This window comes from Patella vulgata, chromosome 4 (genome assembly GCF_932274485.2).
Source record: "Patella vulgata chromosome 4, xgPatVulg1.2, whole genome shotgun sequence".
NCBI classification, from domain to species: Eukaryota; Metazoa; Mollusca; class Gastropoda; family Patellidae; genus Patella; species Patella vulgata.
Window position 1 is genome coordinate 30,063,861 of NC_065882.2, and position 24,596 is coordinate 30,088,456.

At 35.8% G+C, this 24,596-nt stretch overlaps 1 protein-coding gene across 1 annotated transcript in view; it reads left to right on the forward strand.

Annotated features, from left to right (window-relative positions):
• Nucleotides 1-24,596, forward strand: part of LOC130012428 (mucin-5AC-like) — a 539,248-nt gene that overhangs the window by 354,118 nt on the left and 160,534 nt on the right. Inside the window, exons 20-22 of the mRNA XM_056100369.1 lie at nt 8,037-8,168; nt 20,925-21,062; nt 21,250-21,306. The gene's annotated coding sequence lies outside the window, so the exon portion shown is untranslated. The remainder of the gene's footprint in view (nt 1-8,036; nt 8,169-20,924; nt 21,063-21,249; nt 21,307-24,596) is intronic.

The window sequence follows — 24,596 nt, forward strand, 5'->3', positions numbered from 1 at the left end:
CGGGCGCATGTCCCTATTTTCATCAGTGTTATTTGATATGTGAGTTATCATTTGTTATATATAGTGAGGAAATTACTTTTTCTCGGTAGTCCTATCTATGACCCAGACAAGAAACTAAATAACTATACATTTATATATTAAAACGCCAACGTGTAGTAAATATAGCAGTGACGAAAACTTACAGATTTTCATTAATTGTGCAATTTTACATTTATAAACTTGCTTTCGAAAAATCTGATAACAATGACGATTAGAATATATCGGATAATCAAATTGAGGTTGGTTATGATATCGGGAAATGACGATACTGCATGCGATCAATTTTAAGATACGTGCATTTATAGTTCAGATGGTACCATAATAATTTGTAAATAAATTAAACCCACAAAAAAGATCAAATATATAAATAACTGCAGTCCGACTATGGTACGATGTACAAAACACGTGGTATTCATCAAGACATGAAATATGTAAGAACGCATATACGTAACTACCCTGCGTATAAATCCATGTATAAAGACCTACGCTTAACAAAGACCGTTCTGTGTAAAACACACGGTCGAACAAGAAATAGTACAGTAAATTGGATTTAACACCTACACGTCAGATAAAGCCTGTTGGTCTTTGATAAAACACCTTTGGTGCAGTTATTACACGCTTTCGAGAAAACTCACCAAACAAACAATACACACCGTGTCAGTCGTTTTTAACCCGTTCGTTAATTAACACACCAGTACAGAAAATGCACCATCGCCGAGATTTTCACCCCTAGCGATAATTATATCACCTCTCACTCAATTTCTCACCCCTGTTAATTAACACACCATACCTACAGATTTTAGCCTCTTCGTATTAGATTTGTTGCGATAATTAGAATTTTACCGATAATCTTCAAAATTTACTAAAAAGTGAGAAATATATACTGTAAACGTACAAATCTCACTATTACTACTTCTCAGTGGATCTAATGACAACAGTTATCATCTGATCTGTATGAAATTGATATGCATCATTTAAATTAGCGAAATGAAGAAGCTTATTGAATTTCAGCAATTTCCGTTAATTTCTTCTTGAGTTATGGCCCTTGTTTCACTTAGTTGCACCTTGTGAACGCTCCAACGACAAAAGTTATCAACCGATCTGTATGAAATTTATATGCATTATTGTCCCCCGCCTTTCGAAGAAAGCAGGGGACTATTAAAATGGGTTCGTCCGTCTGTCTGTCCGTCTGTCTGTCCGTCACACTTTTTGGGACACAATAACTCTCTTCCTAATTGAGCTAGAATGTTCAAACTTGGTGTATGTGTTTATTAGGTCAATGCCTTGATGGAGTTCGAAGATGAACATTTTCCGCTCAGGGTAAGCAGAGATAAGCAATTTGATTGGTTGATGCTTTGGGACACGATAACTCTCTTCCTAATTGGGCTAGAATGTTCAAACTTGGTGTATGTGTTGATTAGGTCAATGCCTTGATGGAGTTCGAAGATGAGCATTTTCCGCTTAGGGTAAGCAGAGATAAGCAATTTGATTGGTTTCTGTCTGTCCGTCTGTCTGTCCGTCTGTCTGTCCGTCACACTTTTTTGGACACAATAACTCTCTTCCTAATTGAGCTAGAATGTTCAAACTTGGTGTATGTGTTTATTAGGTCAATGCCTTGATGGAGTTCGAAGATGAGCATTTTCCGCTTAAGGTAAGCAGAGATAAGCAATTTGATTGGTTGATGCTTTGGGACACGATAACTCTCTTCCTAATTGGGCTAGAATGTTCAAACTTGGTGTATGTGTTGATTAGGTCAATGCCTTGATGGAGTTCGAAGATGAGCATTTTCCGCTTAGGGTAAGCAGAGATAAGCAATTTGATTGGTTGATGCTTTGGGACACGATAACTTTAGTTCTAATTAAGTGAGATTGATGAAACTTGGTGTATAGTTTCATTACAGTAATACCTTGACTAAGTTTGATAATGAGCATTTTCTGCTCAGGGTAAGCAGAGCGATACGCAATTTGATTGGTCGAGAGTTATACAAACTTTTCCTTTTTATAAGCTTGTTTATATAGTTTATGCTTTAGTTCTTGAAGAAGCTTTCCAATGTATTACCCCTGTAATTCCTCCTCTTTTATCTGTACAATATTTTCGAAAAAAATGAAACGAAATCCACTTATGTATACATTTAGGTTACATTATAGCCTACATGTCCCGACTCAACTTGCCACATTACATGTCATAATATTATAACCAGGTATTGATAAAAGCATCAATTGAGCAATTCCAATACAATCCAATACAATGAATATAGGCAAGGTAAATAAACAAATAAATGGAAAAAACAAATTGAAAAAGAAACTATTATAAATTAATTAAATATGTAGTATGCAATAATGAATTGACATTTAATGACAGAAAGAAAACAGTGAACTTTGCACAACTTGCAGCAAGATGGAAAATAGACCCGTTGATACAACCAAACTCTAGATCTGTAGGCATAGAGCATGTTTTCCCCTTAATATGCTATAATTATTCCATCAAAAACATTGTATGCTTAGACTATAAGTAAAGATATACTGTTTGATTGTTCAATACTTTGTAAAAGATAATTTGTGATAAATTTATATGTGTCCTCTAATTATTTTCCTATTTCGCCGGGGGACATCAGCCTCACTGTTGGCTTGTTTAAATTAGTAAAACAAAGAAGCCTATTGAAGTTCAGCAATTTCCGTTAATTACATCTAGAGTTATGACCCTTGTTTCACTTTGTTATACGCCCACATTTTCATGTGGACGTATATTGTTGTCACCCCTGTCCGTGTGTCCCTGCGTCCGTGCGTCTCTCTGTCCACAATTGTTTTTGAACACTCTAGAGGTCACAATTTTTATCCGATTTCAATGTAACTTGAAATATAGGTTTATCACCCTAAGATCTCAGTTCCTTTTGATATTGGCATGTGGGGGGTTGGCAGGGCGCTATAAAAGTTGAGTGTGCCTGCGCACACACTTGAAAATGTGCCTGCAGGGTCATAATGAAACACAGGGATATAGCCAGGATTTGGTGAGTGGTGTAAAAATATATTTGGCGAGCGGAGCAAGGCAAACAATTTTTTGGGAAGGGGGCGTGGTCTTTTATGAAAATTAAACCCTTCTTGGTGTATTTTCAGAGCATCTGCTGCCTTTTGTATTTGGTTCAGTGCAAATCAAATTTCCATTTATATATTCAAATTTTACCAAATTCACTTAATTCTCATCAATGATACAGGGATCTAAAAACTTTTTGACACCATCCAACCGATCATAAAATTGTCCCGCCCCACTGTGTTTCTCTGGATAGATAAGTTGAGGACCTTTCGGTATTTGTTGTTTTGTTGTTTTTTTTCAAATATTACTTTATTACTTTGAGATTAAAAATTAAAACGATTCTTAAAACGGTGTTTGTGTTTTATTTGAGTACGACGAATTATGACAACAGGTAGATATTGATAATTAAAACACGTTGTATTATTTAACTTGTTTGTAAAGTTGTTGTACGTGTCTCACGAATATTATTATTATTACGGTGGAATGAGAATCAGGTCAGGCAGAAACTGAGAAAGCTCTCATCGTCCTCCTAGTCCTACTCTCGGGCCGTAGCAAATCCACGGTCAACACAGGTAAGAAATAAAATAAGAAATCGTGAAAATTTGCAGACACGTGTTGGACAATTACGACATTCAAACCTTTAACATTGGAGTGCCGTAAATTGGTCTGGGTGACCTATTTACGGCAAATAAACAAATATAAAGACCGTAGAATAATTGTAAAATGAATAGACCTAGGCCTACACATCTTCTAAGTATAAATAAACAAAATACCAATACATCTTTCTTTAAACTAATTTGGGATGATAGGGTCTACTACGGCACACAAAAATAAATTATGCCGTGACAGACATGGTTTGCGTACGTCGGCTTTTACCATGGCTTTGCCGTTTAATTACCGTGGTAAATTTCGAGCGCCGAGTTTGTGTACAGAGAAGGACGAAGGGGTTTAAATACGACTGGGCGACTTTCTTCGATTTTTTCTTTGTGCTGGGTGGCAAAAAATAGTGCCGGGCGCAGGCGCCGCCCGGCGTGGCTACATCTTTAAAAATGTGCCAGCAAAAAAGTTTTTAAAGCAAATGTGCCTGCGCACGCCGTGCGCATGTGCGCGGAAATAAAAATGCCTGGGGGTTGGATGGCTAAATGGTTAGCGTGCGCGCGCTGTATCATAAAGTCTGTCATTGAGTCGACTGGCGTGGTTTCGAATCCCTGGTTGTACGTGACAAGGAGTAGGGTCGCCTGTCCAACCTCGTGGGTTTTCTCTGGGTCCTCCGGTTTCCTCCCATTGCTAAAGACCCCTACGCGCAAGCGAAATATTGAAATAAAATTGGACCATGTGTTGGTCCCAAGGTGACCTAGTTTGTGTCGAGTGGACGTTAAACCCCATTTCTCTCTCTCTCTCTCTCTGATATTGGCATGTATCGGACTGTAACTTCATGTATTATGGCCCTTGATTATGTACTAAATTTGCCATACTTTTATTGGAAATAACTACCCTATAAATACTTTCGTGCAAATATATCTTTCATATCTTAAAAATTTAAGTAAATATCTTAAAAGATTAAATTCCAGTTGAAATTTGAAAATGTTAGTAGTTTAAAAGCTCAAGTTAATATCTTAAACGGATATTAACTGGAAATTTCCTGATATCTCCCCCACCTACACTTGCTGCGCTCTCCCGTGGATGTGAGTATATGTGTGTACTCGGTTGTTGGTGTTTACCATACACAAAGTCTCCATTTGTCGCTATTATTCAATTAATAAAAAAAACCTGTTTTATCAAGATATTGCACCGCACAATCAATTAAAAACGATTATATTGTCTTTTTTCCCATGTGTGGTCAAAGGGGGGACAAAAATGTAGTTATTTACAGGTTAAACACCTCAATGAGTGTCAAGACCACAAGTCCTCAATTGTTCACATACAGTCTGTACGACCTCAGTCAGATTGATTTAGAAAATTAAAAGTTTTCAGTGGCTGAATCAATAAAAAATGTTCTTTCAGTGGGCTGCTCCTGTGGTCAAAGGGGGCCTGTTCTCGGATATAGAGTGTTGAACTCACTCAATTTATATTATTGATATACACTTGTAACGTCCTCGGATGTGAGTGTGTGTGTACTCGGTTGTCAGTGTTCACCATACACAGAGTCCCCAATTGTCGGTATTAAAACATAATATGCGTCCTCGGTTGATCACATCGCGATATTGTGCCATACATCAATTTTAAACAGTTATATTGTATTTTTTCCCATGTGTGGTCAAAGCAGGGACAAAAACGTAGTTACTTACAGGCTAAAGACCACAATAAGTGTCAAGTCCACAGTTTGGTAGTATAGAGCAAATGACCTCGTTTGGAGGCGTTCCCAACTTACACCATGCGTGTCCTCGATTAGGTGTAACTAGCATAGGAACTCGGTCGGTCGTATTTCCCCAATTATTTGCAAACTCCTGTGTGTTGGCATTTCTTCCGTAAAAAGTCAAATGCATAAAATATGTAAATTGAGATATAATTTATATCTTTTCATAATCGTTTGATGGAATATAGTTCAGAAATAACGGTGGTTTTCAGCTACATGCAATATTTATCGAGACCTAGATTAGGAGGATCCAGTCAAAGTCCTCAATTTACACCATATACATGTCTGTGTGTCGCCTACAGGCCACAGTTCTTAAGTGATCATCTTGAAACTTTAGATACTTATTCCTAATACCCTATGGATGATCCCTTTTATTTTTGGTGCATGCCTGATTCCCAGGGGCAGAGCCACGCCCATTTCTTGTGTTTGTTTGTCGTCTACAGGCTGCATTTCTTAACGTATCATCTTGAAACTTTGCATACTTATTCTTTGTACCCTAAGGAACATCCCTATCGTTTGGGGTGCATGGCCAACCCCCAGGGCAGAGCCACGCCCATTTTCTTTTTGTATGTTTGTGTGTCGCCTACAGGCAACAATTCTTAATCGATCGTTTTGAAAAAAAAATCGTATGAATTCCTTATACCCTAAGGATGATCCCTATTGTTTTTGGTGCATGCCCGACCCCCTGGGACAGAGCCACGCCCATTTCTTGTATTTTTTTGTTTGTCATCTACAGGCCGCAATTCTTAACAGATCATTTTGAACTTGCCCAGGGGCAGAGCCACACCCATTTTTTCGTTGTGTCTCTGTGAGTTGCCTACAGGCCACGATTCCTAATGGATTGTCTTTGAACTTGGGATATGTATTCCTAATAGCCTAAGGACGCCAACTGCATGTCCCGACCCCCAGGGCCAGAGCCACGCCCAATTTTTGCCTTTAGCACCCAAAGGCCACAATTCTGAATAGATTATCTTGGAACTTGGAATACTTAGTCCTTATACCCTAAGGACGGCAACTATTGATGTTGTCATTTCAATAATAGGGTGGTACCTATTTATATTGTTCCATATCCAAACCCCAGGGGCAGAGCCACACCCATTTTTTGGATTTATTGTCTATCGTCTGAATGTATCATATTGGAACTTTGCATATTTATTCCTTATACCGTAAAGACAGCAACTATTTATTTTGGTGCTTGCCCCGACCTCCTGGGGCAGTGTCACACCCACTTTTTTGTTAGTATTCTGTCTGTAAATTTGGCAAAACAAACCCAACGCCTAGCCTTCTTTGCCTCTTGTCATATTACAGCCATTTCATATTTCATTCTCTTCATTCTAAAAAGTACCATATCAATCAAAGCTGGAATGTGGACGTATATTACAGCGTTAGCGAAGCTCTCGTTAAATTTGGCAGCACCACAGCAATGGAGACTTCAGATGGCCATAACTCAGTCAATTTTTTGGTGATTTGCATATTTTATATATCAACAGAAAGCAGTTTTCACCTTCAAATGTGATATAAAATCAATTATTTATAAAACGGTTACCATGGTATATTGTCACTTAAAAAAAACAAAACAAATTAAGATGTGCAAAATGATCTTTTGTGGCAAAAATCATATTTGAAATGTGGAACCAGGCCTTTGTAGCCATGGCCATAACACAGCCAGTGCAAAGAATTGTGGATTTCTTGTAAATTTCAGAAAAACAAAAAAAAAATATGTATTTTACTAAAGGAATATGTTAATGAAATTTCATACAAATGTTGGTGCACCACACATAATTATATGCACAGAATTTAATTTTGATGTATGCAATAGTTATATGTGTTGCTATGGGATTTATTTTGGCTGTTTTAAAAGGCAAATTTCTCATTTTTGAATTTGGCAGCACCACAGCTATGGAGACTAAAGATGGCCATAACTCGGCCATATTTTATATATCAACAGAAAGCAGTTTCAGTCACCTTTAAGTTAAGCATTAAATCACAGTTTTTAAAAATGGGGACATGTGACTGGTTTTGTAGTGGAGGGTCACAAACAGTGTAAAAGTATGTAATACCAAGGTTGTGGACCCGCTACAGGTCACAATTTTTATCCGATTTTGATGAAACTTAAAATATATGTTTATATCCCAAAGATCTCGGTTCCTTTTGATATTCACGCATATTGGATCGGATTATGGCCCCTGATTGTACAAAAAATCCTGTTTTTAGCTTGTGGATCCTCTAGAGGTCACAATTTTTATCCGATTTTAAAAAAACGTTGAACTATATCAGTGTTATAATCTAATGAGTTCAAATTTCATGAAAATCCGACTGAAACTGCTCGACAAAATGGCCGCCCCTTGTACACAAATATTGTAAAAGTATGGAATACCAAGGTGAACCCTCTAGAGGTCTGATTTTTTATCTGATTTTGATGAAACTTAAAATCTATCCCAGAGATTTCGATTTCTTTTGATATTTGTGCATATCAGACAATAACATCCTGGTATATCCCCTGATTGTTTTCTGTCTTCTCTTGCCAAATGTGGGCATATCTTGCATGGCAACCACTTGTCAAATTTATTTTGAACTATATGACATTACAATGTCTTGCTTCTATTTTTAGCACCAGAAAGGTCGTAGAAATACTACATTTGGTGTTGATTTTCAAGAACAAGTCAACATACTGAATGTTGAAATCCCACCCATTGTTACTAGATGTCTAGCTGAAGTAGAAAAAAGAGGAATGGAAGTAAAGGTAAAGTGGATTCTTTATTTATTCAAACACTTAAATTGTATGTCATTTTTATACACCCACATTGTTGTCACCCCCGTCTGTCTGGTCAACCGTTGGTCTGGCGTCCACAATTGATTGTGGACACACTAGAGCAGTGATTCTCAACTTGTATGCCACAAGATCTTCCTAAGTGTGCCATGAAATTTTGAACGGCACACTAAGAAAATGCAAAAAAATAAAATGTGATCCCATTTGAGTATTCACTGGTGTCTACTGGTAAGTTCATAGATCTGTTTTTATACGCCCACATTTTCATGCGGACGTATATTGTCGTCGCCCCTCTCCGTCCCGACGTCCGTCCGTCCACAATTTGTTTGTGGGCACTCTACAGGTCACAATTCTTATTCGATTTTGACGAAACTTGAAATATAGGTTTATCTCCAAAAGATCTCGATTCCTTTCGATATGGATTATGGCCCCTGTTTGTACGAAAAATCATGTTTTTAGCTTGTGGACACTATAGAGGTCACAATTTTTATACGATTTTGTTGAAACTTGAAATGTAAGTTTATAACCCAAAGATCTTGGTTCCTTTCGATATTCGCGCATATCGGACCGTACTTCTTGAATTCTGGCCACAGATTGTACGGAAAATCGCGTTTTTTAGCTTGTGGACCCTATAGAAGTCATAATTTTTATCCGATTTAAAAAAACGCATTATTATATCACCGTTACACCCTAAGAACGGCTGGGTTCGAATTTCGTGAAAATCGGCCCAAAGTTGACAGACAAAATGGCCGCCGTTCGTTCTCAAATAGCGTAAAAATATGGTATATTAAGGTTGTGGACCCTATAGAGATCACAATTTTTATCCGATTTTTTTTAAACTTGAAAGGAAAGTTTATAACCCAAAGATCTCGGATGCTTTCGATATTCGTGCATATCGGACTGTAACTTCCTGAATTATGGCCCCTGATTGTACGAAAAATTGCGTTTTTAGCTTGTGGACCCTATAGAGGTCATAATTTTTATCCGATTTAAAAAAAACGTATTATTATATCACTGTTACACCCTAAGGACGGCTGAGTTCGAATTTCGTGAAAATCAACCCAAAACTGACAGACAAAATGGCCGCCGTTCGTTCTCAAATAGCGTAAAAATATGGTATATCAAGGCTGTGCACCCTATAGAGGTCACAATTTTTATCCGATTTTGTTTAAACTTGAAATGTAAGTTTATAACCCAAAGATCTCGGTTTTTTTTGATATTCACGCATATCTGACTGTAACTTCCTGAATTATTGCCCCTGATTGTACGAAAAATCACGTTTTTAGCTTGTGGACCCTATAGAGGTCGTAATTTTTATCCGATTTAAAAAACGTATTATTATATCACCGTTACACCCTAAGGACGGCTGAGTTCGAATTTCGTGAAAATCAACCCAAAACTGACAGACAAAATGGCCGCTGTTCGTTCTCAAATAGCGTAAAAATATGGTATATCAAGATTGTGGACCCTATAGAGGTCACAATTTTTATCCGATTTTGTTTAAACTTGAAATGTAAGTTTATAACACAAAGATCTCGGTTCCTTTCGATATTCGCTCATATCGGACCGTAACTTCCCGAATTATGGTCCCTGATTGTACGAAAAATCACGTTTTTAGCGTGTGGAACCTATAGAGGTCATAATTTTTATCCGATTTAAAAAAACATATTATTATATCACCGTTATAATTTTTATCCGATTTTGTTGAAACTTGAAATGTAAGTTTATAACACAAAGATCTCGGTTCCTTTCGATAATCGTGCATATGGGACCATAACTGCCTGAATTATGGCCCCTGATTGTACGAAATATCGCGTTTTTAGCTTGTGGACCCTATAGAGGTCATAATTTTTATCCGATTTAAAAATACGTATTTTATCACCGTTACACCCTAAGGACGGCTGAGTTCAAATTTTGTGTAAATCGGCCCAAAATTGACAGACAAAATGGCCGCTGTACGTACTCAAATAGCATAAAAATATGGTATATCAAGGTTGTGGACCGTATAGAGGTCACAATTTTTATCCGATTTTGTTGAAACTTGAAATGTAAGTTTATAACACAAAGATCTTGGTTCATTTCAATATCTGTGCATATCGAAGTGTAATTTCCTGAATTATGGCCCTTGATTGTAGGAAAAATCACTTCCTTTTTAGCTTGTTCTCTATCCATTTCTCGAAAATTAGGGCGTATCCTGCCTGGCAGCCGCTGGTTCTTTATTTAGTTTGAGTCATTCTATGTGTCTATGACTAGTCTGGGTTACAGTTGTATGCCGTCTATGACTTTCCTTGTTTGTATTTTGCAAAATTCAAATAATTTTCATATTTAGCCAGGGGTGCCGCTATTTTTTTATGTGTTCCAAGATGTGTCGTTGGCAAAAAAAGTTATGGCCCTTGATTACTTGAGAAATCCTGTGGACGTGCTAGAGGCTAAAGTTAATATAAATTTATACACAGTGTTTAAGGTTGTGAGACAAACAATCAAAACAAATTCTAATGATTTCTGATAGTTACTTAAAGATACATTATGGGAGATAAGATAAAGAGATGGCAGTTCTCGCTATAATAGTTAAAAACTAGATAGTGTAAAGGTAATTTGCTGGAAATTTCAGTCAACTTGATCCACTATGAGCCGAGAAAGAAGCGGGTGAAATTTTTGCATAGTCTCGGTCATCATTACTAAAATCATTAATATAAACAGCATAGTCTTGATTATCCACTTTTTCTGATTTAATTATCAACGGCCGTTAGCGGCATATAGGAATCTAATCCAGCCAACATCGAAGGCTAGCCTTGTCATCGAGAGTTTATTATGGTCTGGATAAGTTAATTAATGTCTAATTGATAATTTAGATAACATTTCAGGCCTAAAGAAAGACTTGTAATAAGCAGATTTTGCTCTTGCATAATGCATGTTTAATGGGTTGTTACTCTTTATCAGATTTTAGTGTGTTGTAAATGTTTTCATTACTGACTAAATAAAGAAAAAATATGCGACAACCCTTGTTGACTCCTTGGACAACTTAGCTGCTGTGGGGGTATGTTTCGTTGCCTGGCAACCTATCTTTACACAAAAAATAAGATTTCCCCCCCCCCCCCAGAGTTTTCGGAAAAACATCGAGTCAAAACCTAAAGCTCAGAACTGATAATACTTGGAAAGTCTTTTTTCTGAGTTTTCGATGTGGCCCAAAAATCGCTATTTGACTAACTCAATGGACACTTTTTGACATAGTACCATGTTTTATAGTTTAATTTAGTATTCTTGTATTGTAAAATGCATTTTCAAGAAGGCATACGCTTGAATGAGAAAACACGAGTTTGCAGGGATAAATGAATAGCATCCAGTCTTACCCATAGAGATACAAACAACCGAAAGAAACAAAGCTTTTTTTTATGTCTTTTTATACGCAAATTCCATTTATTACTTCTAGAGTTATGGTCCTTGTTTCACTTTGTTGCACCTTGCAAATGCTCTAACATCTAAAGTTATCTGCCAATCTATATTAAATTTATATTGAGTCATTTAAATTACTAAAAATAAGAATCCTATTGAACTTCAGCAGTTTCCGTTTATTAGGTCTAGAGTTATTGATCTTGTTTCACTTTGTTGAACCTGGCCCCTCATTGTACGAGCAATCGCTAGTTGCAACGATGCAGAAAAAAAATATTGCGATATCTCACGATATTGGTAAAATAAATTATCCCGATATGGATTATCATCCGAAGTAAATTATCGTGATAATTAAAATTATCATGCTTCAAAAATTCAATATCGTGATATTACTGACTTAAAATTGATATAACTTGAGGTGTATAAATGGATTAATGTATCTAGTGTATCCATTTGGTATTTAGCAATGTATGTGAGATGTACTGATGAAATGAGACATAAATACAGGTATATATGCTGGGGTAAGATTATTCCTGTAGGTATTGTAACGTCAGATCATTCTATTCTAATCAGCTGGAATGCCTGGAATACTCAATATCTGGTTAACAGACTTGTCAGATGGTCTTTTTAAACTAAAATATCCCCATATGAGTGACAGAAGAAATGCCGAACCATCATCAGAAATATTCCCATTGACATTGACAGTTTCAAGCTCGGAATCCATTATCCAGAAGATTTTTCAATGTAAAATATCAATGTAATTTTCAACAGACTGGGTAATCAACGATTAACCACCTCTTCGTTACTATGGCGACCTATATTGTTGTGTGCAGTTTAACTGTATCATTCCGAATAGGGGTATCCTTATCGTTATAATAATATTATTATTATTATTGTTCGATTTATATAGCGTTTCATTACACATGAGTGTTTCTAAGCGCATTCACAACAAAACAGTTCAAAAACATTTTTGAAATAAGTATGTTTTTAAGTTAGTCTTAAAACTCTGGATGGAAGAGGACTCTCGAAGAGTTTTTGGAAGATCATTCCACATTTTAGCTGCTCTGACGGAGAAAGCATATTCACCAGAACACTTATTATATTTGGGGATCCTCAATATGCTACGATCACTTGAAGAACGAAGATGGATCGCCGGGGAGTATAGAAATCAAAGAGTTCTTTTAAATAACTGGATGCGGTGTCAGAATAAATTGATTTAAACACATTCACAAGAGCTTTAAATTGAACCCTCGCTCGAACTGGAAGCCAATGGAGTTTCTGTAACTTAGCTGATATATGATCAATTTTCGTGTTTTAGTTATGAGACATGCAGCATTGTTTTGCGCTATTTGTAGTCTGTTCAAAGCTGTTTCTGGTGCTCCTAACAGAAGAGAATTTGCATAGTCCATGTGGGATATTACTAATGCTCTAACAACACTCTGGCATTTGATGATGCATTTTCCCTATGATACTATTGATTTGTGGAACTGGGGACATAAATTCATCGGTAACATAGCCCAGATTTTTAGCCTGCTTCTTGGGAGATATAGAACAATCACTGATCTGAATGTAATCCGCTTTAAACAATGTACTGGATTGTGATTTTGATGATATGACAAGAAATTGGGATTTGTCATCGTTAAGTTTTAGCCTATTTCTGGTCATCCATTCTCGAATGTCATTACACAAGACTCTAGTCTACTGATAGAATCCTTGGAAGCAAGATAGTTGTTGTATTGAAAATAGTCATATATTTGGGTGTCATCAGCAAAGCCGTGGTTTTGTACTCCATGTCTTCTTATGATTTGACCAATCGGAAGAATGTATAAAAGAAAAAGTAGAGGTCCCAATACAGATCCTTGTGGAACACCCATCCTAACAGCACAGGGTTGAGACACAGACCGGTTTATTTGCACCTTCTGTGTTCTATCTTGAAGATATGACTTTATCCATGACAGTGCGGCACCACAGATCCCAACCGAACATTCCAGCCTTTGAAATAAAATACTATGATCTATAGTATCCAGCACTGAGGTCCAAAAGTACTAATTTTAAGTAGAGCCGTCTCTGTGCTGTGACCTCGTTTGTAAGCAGATTGAAGTGATTTGTGTGAATCATTTTCAGACAGATAATTTGAGAAGCAATAACTCTTTCAATAACCTTGCTGATGAATGGTAAGTTGGAAACAGGTCGGTAATTCTTACACAGCTGAGGATCAAGGTTTGGTTTCTTGAACAAAGGTGAAATCAGAGCTGACTTTATACATACAGGAATAGTACTAGTTGGTGTCACAGCTCCATTGCCCACGTTGGAAGAAAGTTGTTTTTTCCGGATTTGTAACCCTTTTTTAACTTAACGTCAAACAGTGGCTACTTAATCTTTTGTAATAATTTAAAAATGTTTTGGAAGCAGATATTATTTTCTTTTGTTTGATATAATTTTTATATACGTGTTCGTTTTATTTATTTCATAAGCGTAGGTTGAAAAACGTCAATTTGCCGTGTTTTGACGTTACGCAGAAAAATTTTGTCACGTTTTTAAATGAGGGTACCCCACTTCAAAGGCTCGGCGAGTTCACTCATTATTAATATTTCTTTTTCATTTTAATATCATTAGAAAGATAATTGAACGACCTTTCGATCGGTCGGGGGTGCTTTGTTGACATTTCAAAATACCATGCTTTTTTTAAAGTTGAACACTTCAATTCACATAATCTTTTTTTGAGGAAATTTGCCAATATAGCACCCCCGACCGATTGAAAGTTTGTTTTATTGCCGTTTCGATGCTATTAAAATCAACAAAATTGGAGCATGTTAAGTGACCTCGCCGGGCATTTGAAAATGGTATACATCGGAAAATGTTTTGGAAAATAATTAATAACGTAGTTTGGCGTGTGATGACGTCATTTCAACGCGCGAAGAAAAAAATAATTTCAAGTTCCTAAGACCCATATTCACGGTAAATTACGTCTAAATGCAACTCATTGTTCATTTATGAAATAAGCGTTATGTTATATGAATAAATGACTTGCCTGAAAAGACATAATGATAGATAATTCCATTATTTTGATGCCTGATCTTGACAAGGATCCACAATGTTTACATCACGTGACTCATTCGCGCGCTTTTATCGAAGGGACATTTCCTCTCGTCTCAGCTCCTATTACACACGCCTTTACGTTTAACACCATATATTTTTCAACCGTTAAAAAATTTCCAAACATAGACAAGTATTTCAATGTTCTGAATTACTTAATTCTCTGTTGTTCATGCCTAATTTGAAGAATGAAAATGAAATCGGAAAATATCAACACGGTATGGGACTTTGGGAGAATCATTTCTGGTTGCAACTTGTATTCATCTGAAGGAACGGACTTTCGGATAATAATAACATGATTTCTGACCATTGTAATATCCAAATAAAGTTGGAATGGCAAAAGAATTAACACCAACAAAAAATAATATCGGTTTTCATACTAATTATTTATATGTAATTCTGGGAAAATACATGTATTTAACACCAAATTTTATTTGTTAGCCAGTAAAAAACAAATTGAATCTAGGCTGACAAACACAGGGTGAAGGCTTTATTAAATTTAATAGGCCTAGATTTGATGTTGTTGACGAAAATATACGAATAAAAAAAGGGGAGTTGCTCCACGATAGTCTACATTTGGAAGAATGATAAAAATGTTCAAATGTAAAGTAGACCTACATTGTAAAAGCAAAACAATTCTTCCAGTCAAAATCCTAGCATTAGTGCCACCCTAGGCCTACATGTACCTTAGCCTACTGTCGTATGGGTACCTACCTAGTCTTCTTTTAAAAGTTTTAGAGAATTATTTAGATGCACCACAAATAATTTGTTTTTATTGGTCAATGTTGTGTATATACAAAATAGAAATCTTCTTGTAGCATGTAAGCAATACATGCAGAGAACAGACAATAGTGAAACAACAGTTACCGGTATGTCATTTTTAAAATTATATAGTTGCTATGGCAACCACACAAAATTCTTAATATTTTACTAAAAATTATGCAATTTATAACAATTATACAATTTATAACATTTAATATCACATTGCTTTTAGATGCTAAAAGCTTTCTTTAAAATGGGTGATCAGTGATCACATGTTTCATTATGGTAAAAACACATACCATTCAAAATGATATAAAATTGCATTTTTTGGGTTTGTTTTTCGTTTTGGTTGAGTCGACCGGCGTGGTTTCGAATCCCCGGTTGTACGTGGCAAGGAGTAGGGTCGCCTGTCCAACCTCGTGGGTTTTCTCCGGGTTCTCCGGTTTCCTCCCACTGCTAAAGACCCCTACGCGCAAGCGAATTATGTAAATAAAATTAAACCATATGTTAGTCCCGAAATGACCTAGTTTGTGTTGAGTGGACGTTAAACCCCATTTCTATCTCTCTCTCGTTTTGGTTGCTGACAACAAAATATATGTTAAATATACAAGAGTAAAGATATGTAATTTTTAATATTCACAAAATTCTGGACTTGTAAACAAAATTCACTTCAAGATTTCAATTCCTTCATATTTCATTTACAGTATGTCTTAATACCAGCCAAATAAATGGGCAATTTGCTACCGCGGAATGTTTTCAGCTCTTGAGAGAAGACATATTTATAAAGATTTTGATTTTATTTATTTTTTAAAATCTTGCCCAATAGCTTCTGATTTTAGATAATACAATTATCAATATTGATGTCATAATTATTGAAAAATAATGCTTTTTAAAAAAAAATATACAGTGGTTGCTATGGTAACCACTCAAACTCCTTAATATTTTGCTCAAACTTATACAATCCATATCATTTGACATTATATGGGTTTGAAATATTTTAAAATGCTTATTTTTAAATGTATTGATCACTTTTTGGGTGATGGTAAACAGCGTTGAAAATGGTCAAAAATTGCATTTTTTCCATTTTGGTTGCTATGACAACCAAAATTGATAATATATGGCGGATTAAAAATATGTAATTTTAAAAATTCACAAACTTTTTGACATATTCCCATAATTTCACTTGTGTATCTCCATTCCTTCTTATTTTACTAATGACCCAAAAACGCCCCAAAAATAGGCAATTGTGTGCCGCAGAAAATTGTTCAAAAATGAACATATATTCAGCTTTTGAGAGAAGGCATTTAGATATTTTTACTATTTTTTTTCCGGTTTATCTTACTTGATAGCTACCGACTTTAAAATGCATAACAACCAGGTTCAATATTTCAGATATAACATGGACAATATCACTTTGACAAAATGGAATTTTTGAGAAAACCCCTATGTATTTTGGAGTTGCTGGGGAAATCGGAGTAATTGTTACACAAATGTGAAAATCGAAACATAATTAGCCTTAAAGTTGTATTTCATGAATTAACATCTACATTTTTGATAGTTTCGATACGAAATGAAATATGGCATCGCTAAAAACACCAAAAATGACTTTTTCAAAGTGTTGAAAAACCTTATAAAATCAAATGTATAATCATAATCTCAAAATCACCTTTTCCACCTAGTACTGGTGGTTATAGAATCATTAACAATGCCAGTAATGATTGGAAGCAGAACCTCCAACATTTTCTCCTCTTTCAGAAGCCAGGTTGGAAGAGGATCAGAATTACATGCAGCAGATTTACTCTCAAGTATAATCTTCTTGACCTGTTCTTCAGAAACAGTAGCAAATAAATTTAGATTGCACTCTAATGACGGAAGTGGTTCCTCAACCTCCGAATCGGAGTCAACCAGACTATCTAGTCCTTTCCTAATATCAGATTCTTTAGTTTGGAAAAAAGAACAAAACCTCTCAGCAAGCCCAAGTTCATCAATTGATGATGGAAGCCGTTGGATTGTATCGGATGTAAGTGACTGAACAATTTTAAATAAATCACGTGGTTGTGAAGATGATAATTTATTATTATAGTTACTATTCTTGGCAGATCTGATCATAGATATGACCTTTGCAGACTGCTCTGTATATCTGATTATGAAACTCTAACTTGGTTTTACGCCACACTCTTTCGGATTTTCTATGACTTTTGCGCTCACTATGAATTGCATCATCGTACCAAGGACAATGGCGATTGGATTTTAGCTTCCAAGTTTTCAGTGGCGCATGACAGTCCAATACACTGATAATGCAGGTATCATAATCCTCAACAGATTTAGTTGGATCTCCAATCAGTGTACTATTGAAAAATTCTAACAGATTGCTAGAAAAGTCCACTAGATTTATGTTTCTAAGTTTTCGCGATGTTACTTGTAATTTCGTTTCAGCGTCTGGCTTTCGATTGATTATTCCATAAACAGGATGGTGGTCAGAAATAATATCGGGCAATACATCCACTGAGTCAATCAGGTGGTCATCATTCCTTGTGACAATTAAATCAAGAATGTGTCCCTTTACATGTGTAGCTTGATTCACATGCTGAACCAGATTATAGGAATAAAGTAAGTCATTGAATTGGGCAACAATAAGATCACTGGGTTTGTCAATGTGCAAATTAAAATCACCCAGGATAAGTATGGATTCAGACAGAAGAACAACTTTTGATATAAGCAATTCAAATTCTGATAAAAACTGTCTGTTGGAAGATCTATTAGTTGCAGTAGGTGGAGGGTGATAAATCACCAAAACACTCAAATCTGTAGATTTTGTCAAACAATATTCAAAAGACTGTATTTGGGTTAAATCATTATGCTCCACATTCAACTTAATATTACCATTGTACAACAAGCCTATTCCGCAACCTCTAGATGATATTCGGGGTTTATTAATGAATAGATACCCATCTACACACAGTTCGTTTATAACAGTGGATTCATTTTCTGTTAGCCAAGTTTCAGTGATGGCAAGAAGGTCAATACAGTGTTCTATAACAAACTCAGCCAAGAGTTGTGTCTTATTTCTGACCAATCGGGCATTAATTAAGGCAAGTTTAAGATTGTTTAATTTCTTTTTGTGATTAAGTTTAACAGGTATAAGATTATTAGAGTTGACAGGAATTGCAGGAATGTCATACGGGTGATAAGGTCTGTTGCCAGTTATAACAGATATAAACTTTTGTTTTTGACTTCCAGCTCTTTTGCCTCTGGGTTTTTTAAATATATGTAACCGCTTTAAGCAGTCAAAGTCAATTGATGTATGAACAGAATTAACTGATTTAAGTTCTGGAAGCTCACTACGTGAGTATTTAATCATATGGATTAACCTTTAGTGATATAAAGTGATTTGAACAACATCCTTTGTTTGCTTTCCTTAACACCTCTCTGTTTACAACAATGAGTGTTTGATGAGTACAGAAGAACAATAGAGATTAACAGCAGTTCAGTTACACCAGTTGATCAAAATACTATTTTAGTTTGAAACAATATTTCAACAATAACTTTTGAAGAAAGCAGGGTACTATTAAAATGGGTTCGTCCGTCTGTCTGTCCGTCACACAATTTGGGACAAAATAACTCTTTCTAATTGAGCTAGAATGTTCAAACTTGGTGTAGGTGTTTATTAGGTCAATGCCTTGATGGAGTTCGAAGATGAGCATTTTCTGCTTAGGGTAAGCCGAGATAAGCATTTTGATTGGTTGATGCTTTGGGACATGATAACTTTAGTTCTAATTAAGTGAGAGTGATGAAACTTGGTGTATAGTTTCATTACATCAATACCTTGACTAAGTTCGATAATGAGCATTTTCTACTCAGGGTAAGCAGTGCGATAAGCAATTTTATTGGCCGGGACTTTGGAACACAATAACTCTCCTGCTAATTGAGCTAGAATGTTCAAACTCGGTGTAGGTGTTTATTAGATGAATGCTATGATGGAGTTCAAAGATGGGCATTTTCTGCTTAGGGTAAACAGAGATAAGCAATTTGATTGGTTGATGCTTTGGGACACGATAACTTTAGTACTAATTAAGGGAGAGCAATGAAACTCCGAATATAGATTCATTATATCATTACCTTGACTAAGTTTGATGGTGAAAATTTTCTGCTTAGGCTAACTTGACTAAGTTCGATAATGAACATTTTCTGCTGAGGGTAAGCAGAGCGATAAGCAATTTGATTGGTTGAGACTTTGGAACACAATAACTCTCATTCTAATTGAGTTACAATGTTCACACTTGGTGTAGGTGTCTATTAGTTGAATGCCTTGATGGAGTTTGAAGATGAGAATTTTCTGCTTAGGGTAAGCAGAGATAAGCAATTCGATTGGTTGAGCTATAAGCAATCTGATCGGTTGATGCTTTGGGGCACGATAACTTTGGTTATAATGAAGTGAGAGCGATGAAACTCTGAATATAGATTCATTATATCATTACCTTGACTGAGTTTGATGGTGAGAATTTTCTGCTTAGGCTAAGGAGCTATAAGCAATTTGATTGGTCAAGACTTTGGAACATAACAACAATGCTTTTAATTGAAGCTAAGCAGAGCAATTTCATTGGTCGATGCTTTGGGACAAGATAATCTTGATTCTATCTGATAGAGAGTGATGAAACTTAGTGTATAGTTTGATTGCTCGATACTTTTGAAAAAATAAATGTGCGATGAATTAATATTTGTCATCTATTTATTTTGGGATTTCGGCCGGGGACATCAGCCTCACTGTTGGCTTGTTGAGATTTCAGACAAAAATTTGATCGCCTGACCTAATTATCCTGATATATCGCCATTCTCGGGGTATCACATCAACCTTAATACAATCACATGGAAATGTGGTCGTATATTGCTGTCATCCGTCCTTCCATCGTCCACAATTTATTGTGAACACTCTACAATATTTTCTGAAAATATTGCGATATCTGTTTCCAGGGATATTGCCTCTTGTACATGACACGGAGTAGGATCGCTCGACCAAACCTGTGTTTTCTCCAGGTACTCCCACTGCTAAAGACCCCTACGCACAAGCCAATTATTGAAATAAAATTAAACAATATGTTAATCCCAAAATGACCTACCTTTCCTGTGTCTCTCCCCCCCCACCCCCTGTTCAGCAAACATTGTTAACGCAATGGAGGCTATAATTTTTAATTGATTTTTTGGGTGTTAGGTATATGGGTCATGAGATGACAATATCTATTGATTCAGCATTCTGTGACCTTCCATTACAAAGTTATTCCCCAATCCTTTGTAAACCTTGTTAAGGTGATGTAGTCTACGGTGGTTTTTACAGATTGTGGGTGTAAAGTGTTGAGGTCATGAAATACAAACTGAATGATGTTCCGGATTCTACTTTGTGTGTCTTTCTTTTTCTCTGTGTATATATTGTAGGGTTAATACAATATGTTGTGATAATGTAATAAGATTATAAATGTATTTCAGGGTTTATACAGAGTATCAGGAGTAAAAAGTAAAGTTGAAAATTTATGTCAAAGATTTGAACTTGATGCTTCTACTGTGGATTTAGATGATATTCATCCAAATGTTCTATCTAGTGTATTGAAACAATATTTACGACATGTAAGCTAAGTATATTACACCTATAAATAGTAGCGTTTTTTTATCACACACCATCTATGCATTGTAAATTTGTATCCTAAACAACATTTCTTCTATGAAATTTTTCGAAAATTAAGTTGTAATATGTTATATTATCCATTATGTTTGATGAGTTATTAATTATTATTTTACATTTATATATTCATAGTTACCTGAGCCATTGATGACTTTCAGATTATATCCAGATTTTGTTCACACTGCTAAGGTACATATAATATTTCCAAATCCTAGTCTATAGTATTATCCCAAGCATATCTCATTAACCTTTCCAGTAATCTTTATAAAACTTTGTACACATATACCTACACATCAAACTTGTAGGTGTGAATGCTCTAACTCAAAAAGTTATTATCTGATTATTTTAAAATTGATATGTGGTTTACATTAGTGAGATGAAGAAGCCTATTTAATATCTGTACATTACGTCTAGAGTTATGTCCCTTTATATACGCCCACATATAAATGTGGTCGTATATTGTTGTCGCCCTGTCCGGCGTTCACAATTGCTTGTGGATGCTGTATAGACTAAAGTTAATATCTGATTGACTTTAAATTAATACACAGTGTTTAAGGTCATGAGACGAAGAAGCCTATAAATTTTCAGCGATTTCCGATAATTACGGCCACAGTTATGGCCCTTGATCACTTTGAAAAATATTGTGGACGCTCTAGAGGCTAAAGTTAATGTCCGATTGACTTTAAATTTATACACAGTGTTTAAGGTCATGATACGAAGAATCATATTGATTTTCAGCAATTTCCGATAATTACTGCCAGAGTTGTGGCCCTTGATCACTTTGAAAAATCTTGTTGACGCTCCAGAGGCTAAAGTTAATATCCGATTGACTTTAAATTGATACAAAGTGTTTAAGGTCATGAGACGAAGATTCCTATTGATTTTCAGCGATTTCCGATAATTACGGTTATGGCCCTTGATCACTTTGAAAAATATTGTGGATGCTCTAGAGGCTAAAGTTAATGTCCGATTGACTTTAAATTTATACACAGTGTTTAAGGTCTTGAGACGAACAAGTATATTGAGTTCAATGAATCTTTATGACTTGAACAGCTAGATCCATGATATTAAAAGTTTTGTATACTAAACGTTAGCATGGGGCAGAACTAAATAAAAACCAAACAAATTCTAATGGTTTTCTGATAATTAATTAATGAGTTGTTACTCTTAATCAGATTTTAATGTATTATAAATGTTTCATTACCGAAAAAAGTAAAAATATGCGACAACTCTTGTTGACTGCCCGGACGATATAGCTGCTGTGGGCGTATGTCTCATTGCCTGGCAACCTATCTTTTCACTTCATAGAACCTTGTGAACGCTCTAGTGCCAAAAGTTATCACCCTATCTTTGTGAAATTTATATGCATGAATTAAATTCGTAAAACGAAGAAGCCTATTGAATTTCAGCAATTTTGATCCGATTTTGATTAAACTTGAAATACATGTTTATAACCCTAAGATCTTAGTATTCGCGCATATCGGATCATAACTTTCTGAATTATTGGGCCCTTGATTGTACGAAAAATCGCGTCATAATTATAATCAGATTTAAAAAAAGTTTGAATATATCAACGTTACACTGTAATGTTGGTTGAGTTTGAATTTTGTGAAAATTGGACCAAAACTGCCGGACAAAATGGCCGCCCCTCTATCCATCTCTTAGAAAATGTGGGTGTATAACCAGCGATTGCCAGGCAAGATGCGCCCACATTTTGTAAGAGATGGATAAAGATCAAGTTAAAAACCAAAGGGATTTTTCGTACAGTCAGGGGGCATAATCCAGAAAGTTATGGTCTGAAGTGCTCAAATATCAAAAGGGACTGAAATGGAAATGTGGTAGTATATTGCTGTCGGTCCGTCCGTCGTCCACAATTTCTTGTGAACACTCTACTGACTACATTTATCATCTGATTTTCTTGAAATTGATATATGTTGTGTACATTAGTGAGATGAAGAATCCTATTTAATTTCTGGAGTTCAGTCCCTTGTTTAACTTTATTGCACCATGTGAACACTCTAACATCAAAAATTATCATCCAACCTGTATGAAGTTTATATGCATCCTTTACATCAGTGAAACGAAAAGCCCATTGAATTTCTAATAAATATGTCTAATTACAAAAGTTATCATCTGATCTGTATGACCCCTGATTGTACAAAAAACCCTGATAATTATGTCTAATTACAAAAGTATGGCCCCTGATTGTATAAAAAAATCGCGTTTTTAGCTTGTGGTTCCTCTAGAGGTCACAATTATTATCCGATTCTAAAAAAAGTTCGAATATATCACTGTTACACCGCAATGTCTGATGAGTTTGTATTTCGTAAAAATCAAACCTAAACTGCTGGACAAAAAAGTTATCATCTGATCTGTATAGTCCGGTGGCTGAAGGGGGGGAATCGCCACCCGAGCTGTGAATTAGACAACTGTTTTAGTTTATGGGGAGGTGGGGTGGGGGTAGCAGGTGTGCGCGTGTGGAGGGGTGGGGTGGGGATAAAATTGGCGAGGAAATGAATTCACGTTGATTTAAATGATGATTTTCTAAGAGCTTGATGAAACATCTCTAAATATGTTTATAAGATTCCTATTGTATGGGGGTGACGCCGGGGTGAGTGCCCGTCGTGGGGGGAGGGGGCGGTGCGGGTGATGGCAGGTGGCAACATGTGTTTTGTGGACAGAACTCATTTTGTTCATAATTGAGCTTAAAGTGGTATCTCGTTAGCGTTTTCGTTCAAAATATTAAATTATAATTATACTTTTCAAGAGATCTGGAAATGTAAATCAAAAACACATTAACTCAGAGATATGTTTAGTTGTTAGTTTATTCTTATTAGTCTTTATCAGAAGATTCAAAATCAAAAGTTCATATGAGCGAGATAAATATTTTCTTGGTTACTGGCCAACAGCTCGCATATCCTTTGGATATGCTTCAGGAACCAATTCACATTGTAAATCTTCATTCCAGTCGTGCAGCAAAAGACCACGTATACGGCAAGGTGGTAATAAAGAAAGGTCTGTTATTTTATCACCCAGAAAATCTTTTTTCTAGCGTCATCTAGTGATGTAAGTCACCTTTTGCGATATTTTCTACCTTTGCCCGTCTCATTATCGATCAAAATTTGTATATTTGGATCATCGTTTGCGAAGAGAATGATTGGGATGTCTATTTCGCCCGAGCAAGAATGCAAAATACAATTTGTTTCAGCACCTCCATTAATTTGCAATGCGAAGAGGAGTAGGTAAGATATTTTGGTGTCCTTGTGGTAGGTTGTCAGTTCTAGGATATTCTCGACACTTTCAATACTAATCTTGATATTTTTTGATCCAATCAAAATTAGTATTGAAAGTGTCGAGAATATCTCGGCCTATGGTACATGCTTTCAGTGGTAATGACTATCTGTCTTTCTTTTTCAAGATAATCCTAACTTTCTAACAATTTTTAAAGAGCTGGGATAGACAAATGATGCTTCTGATGA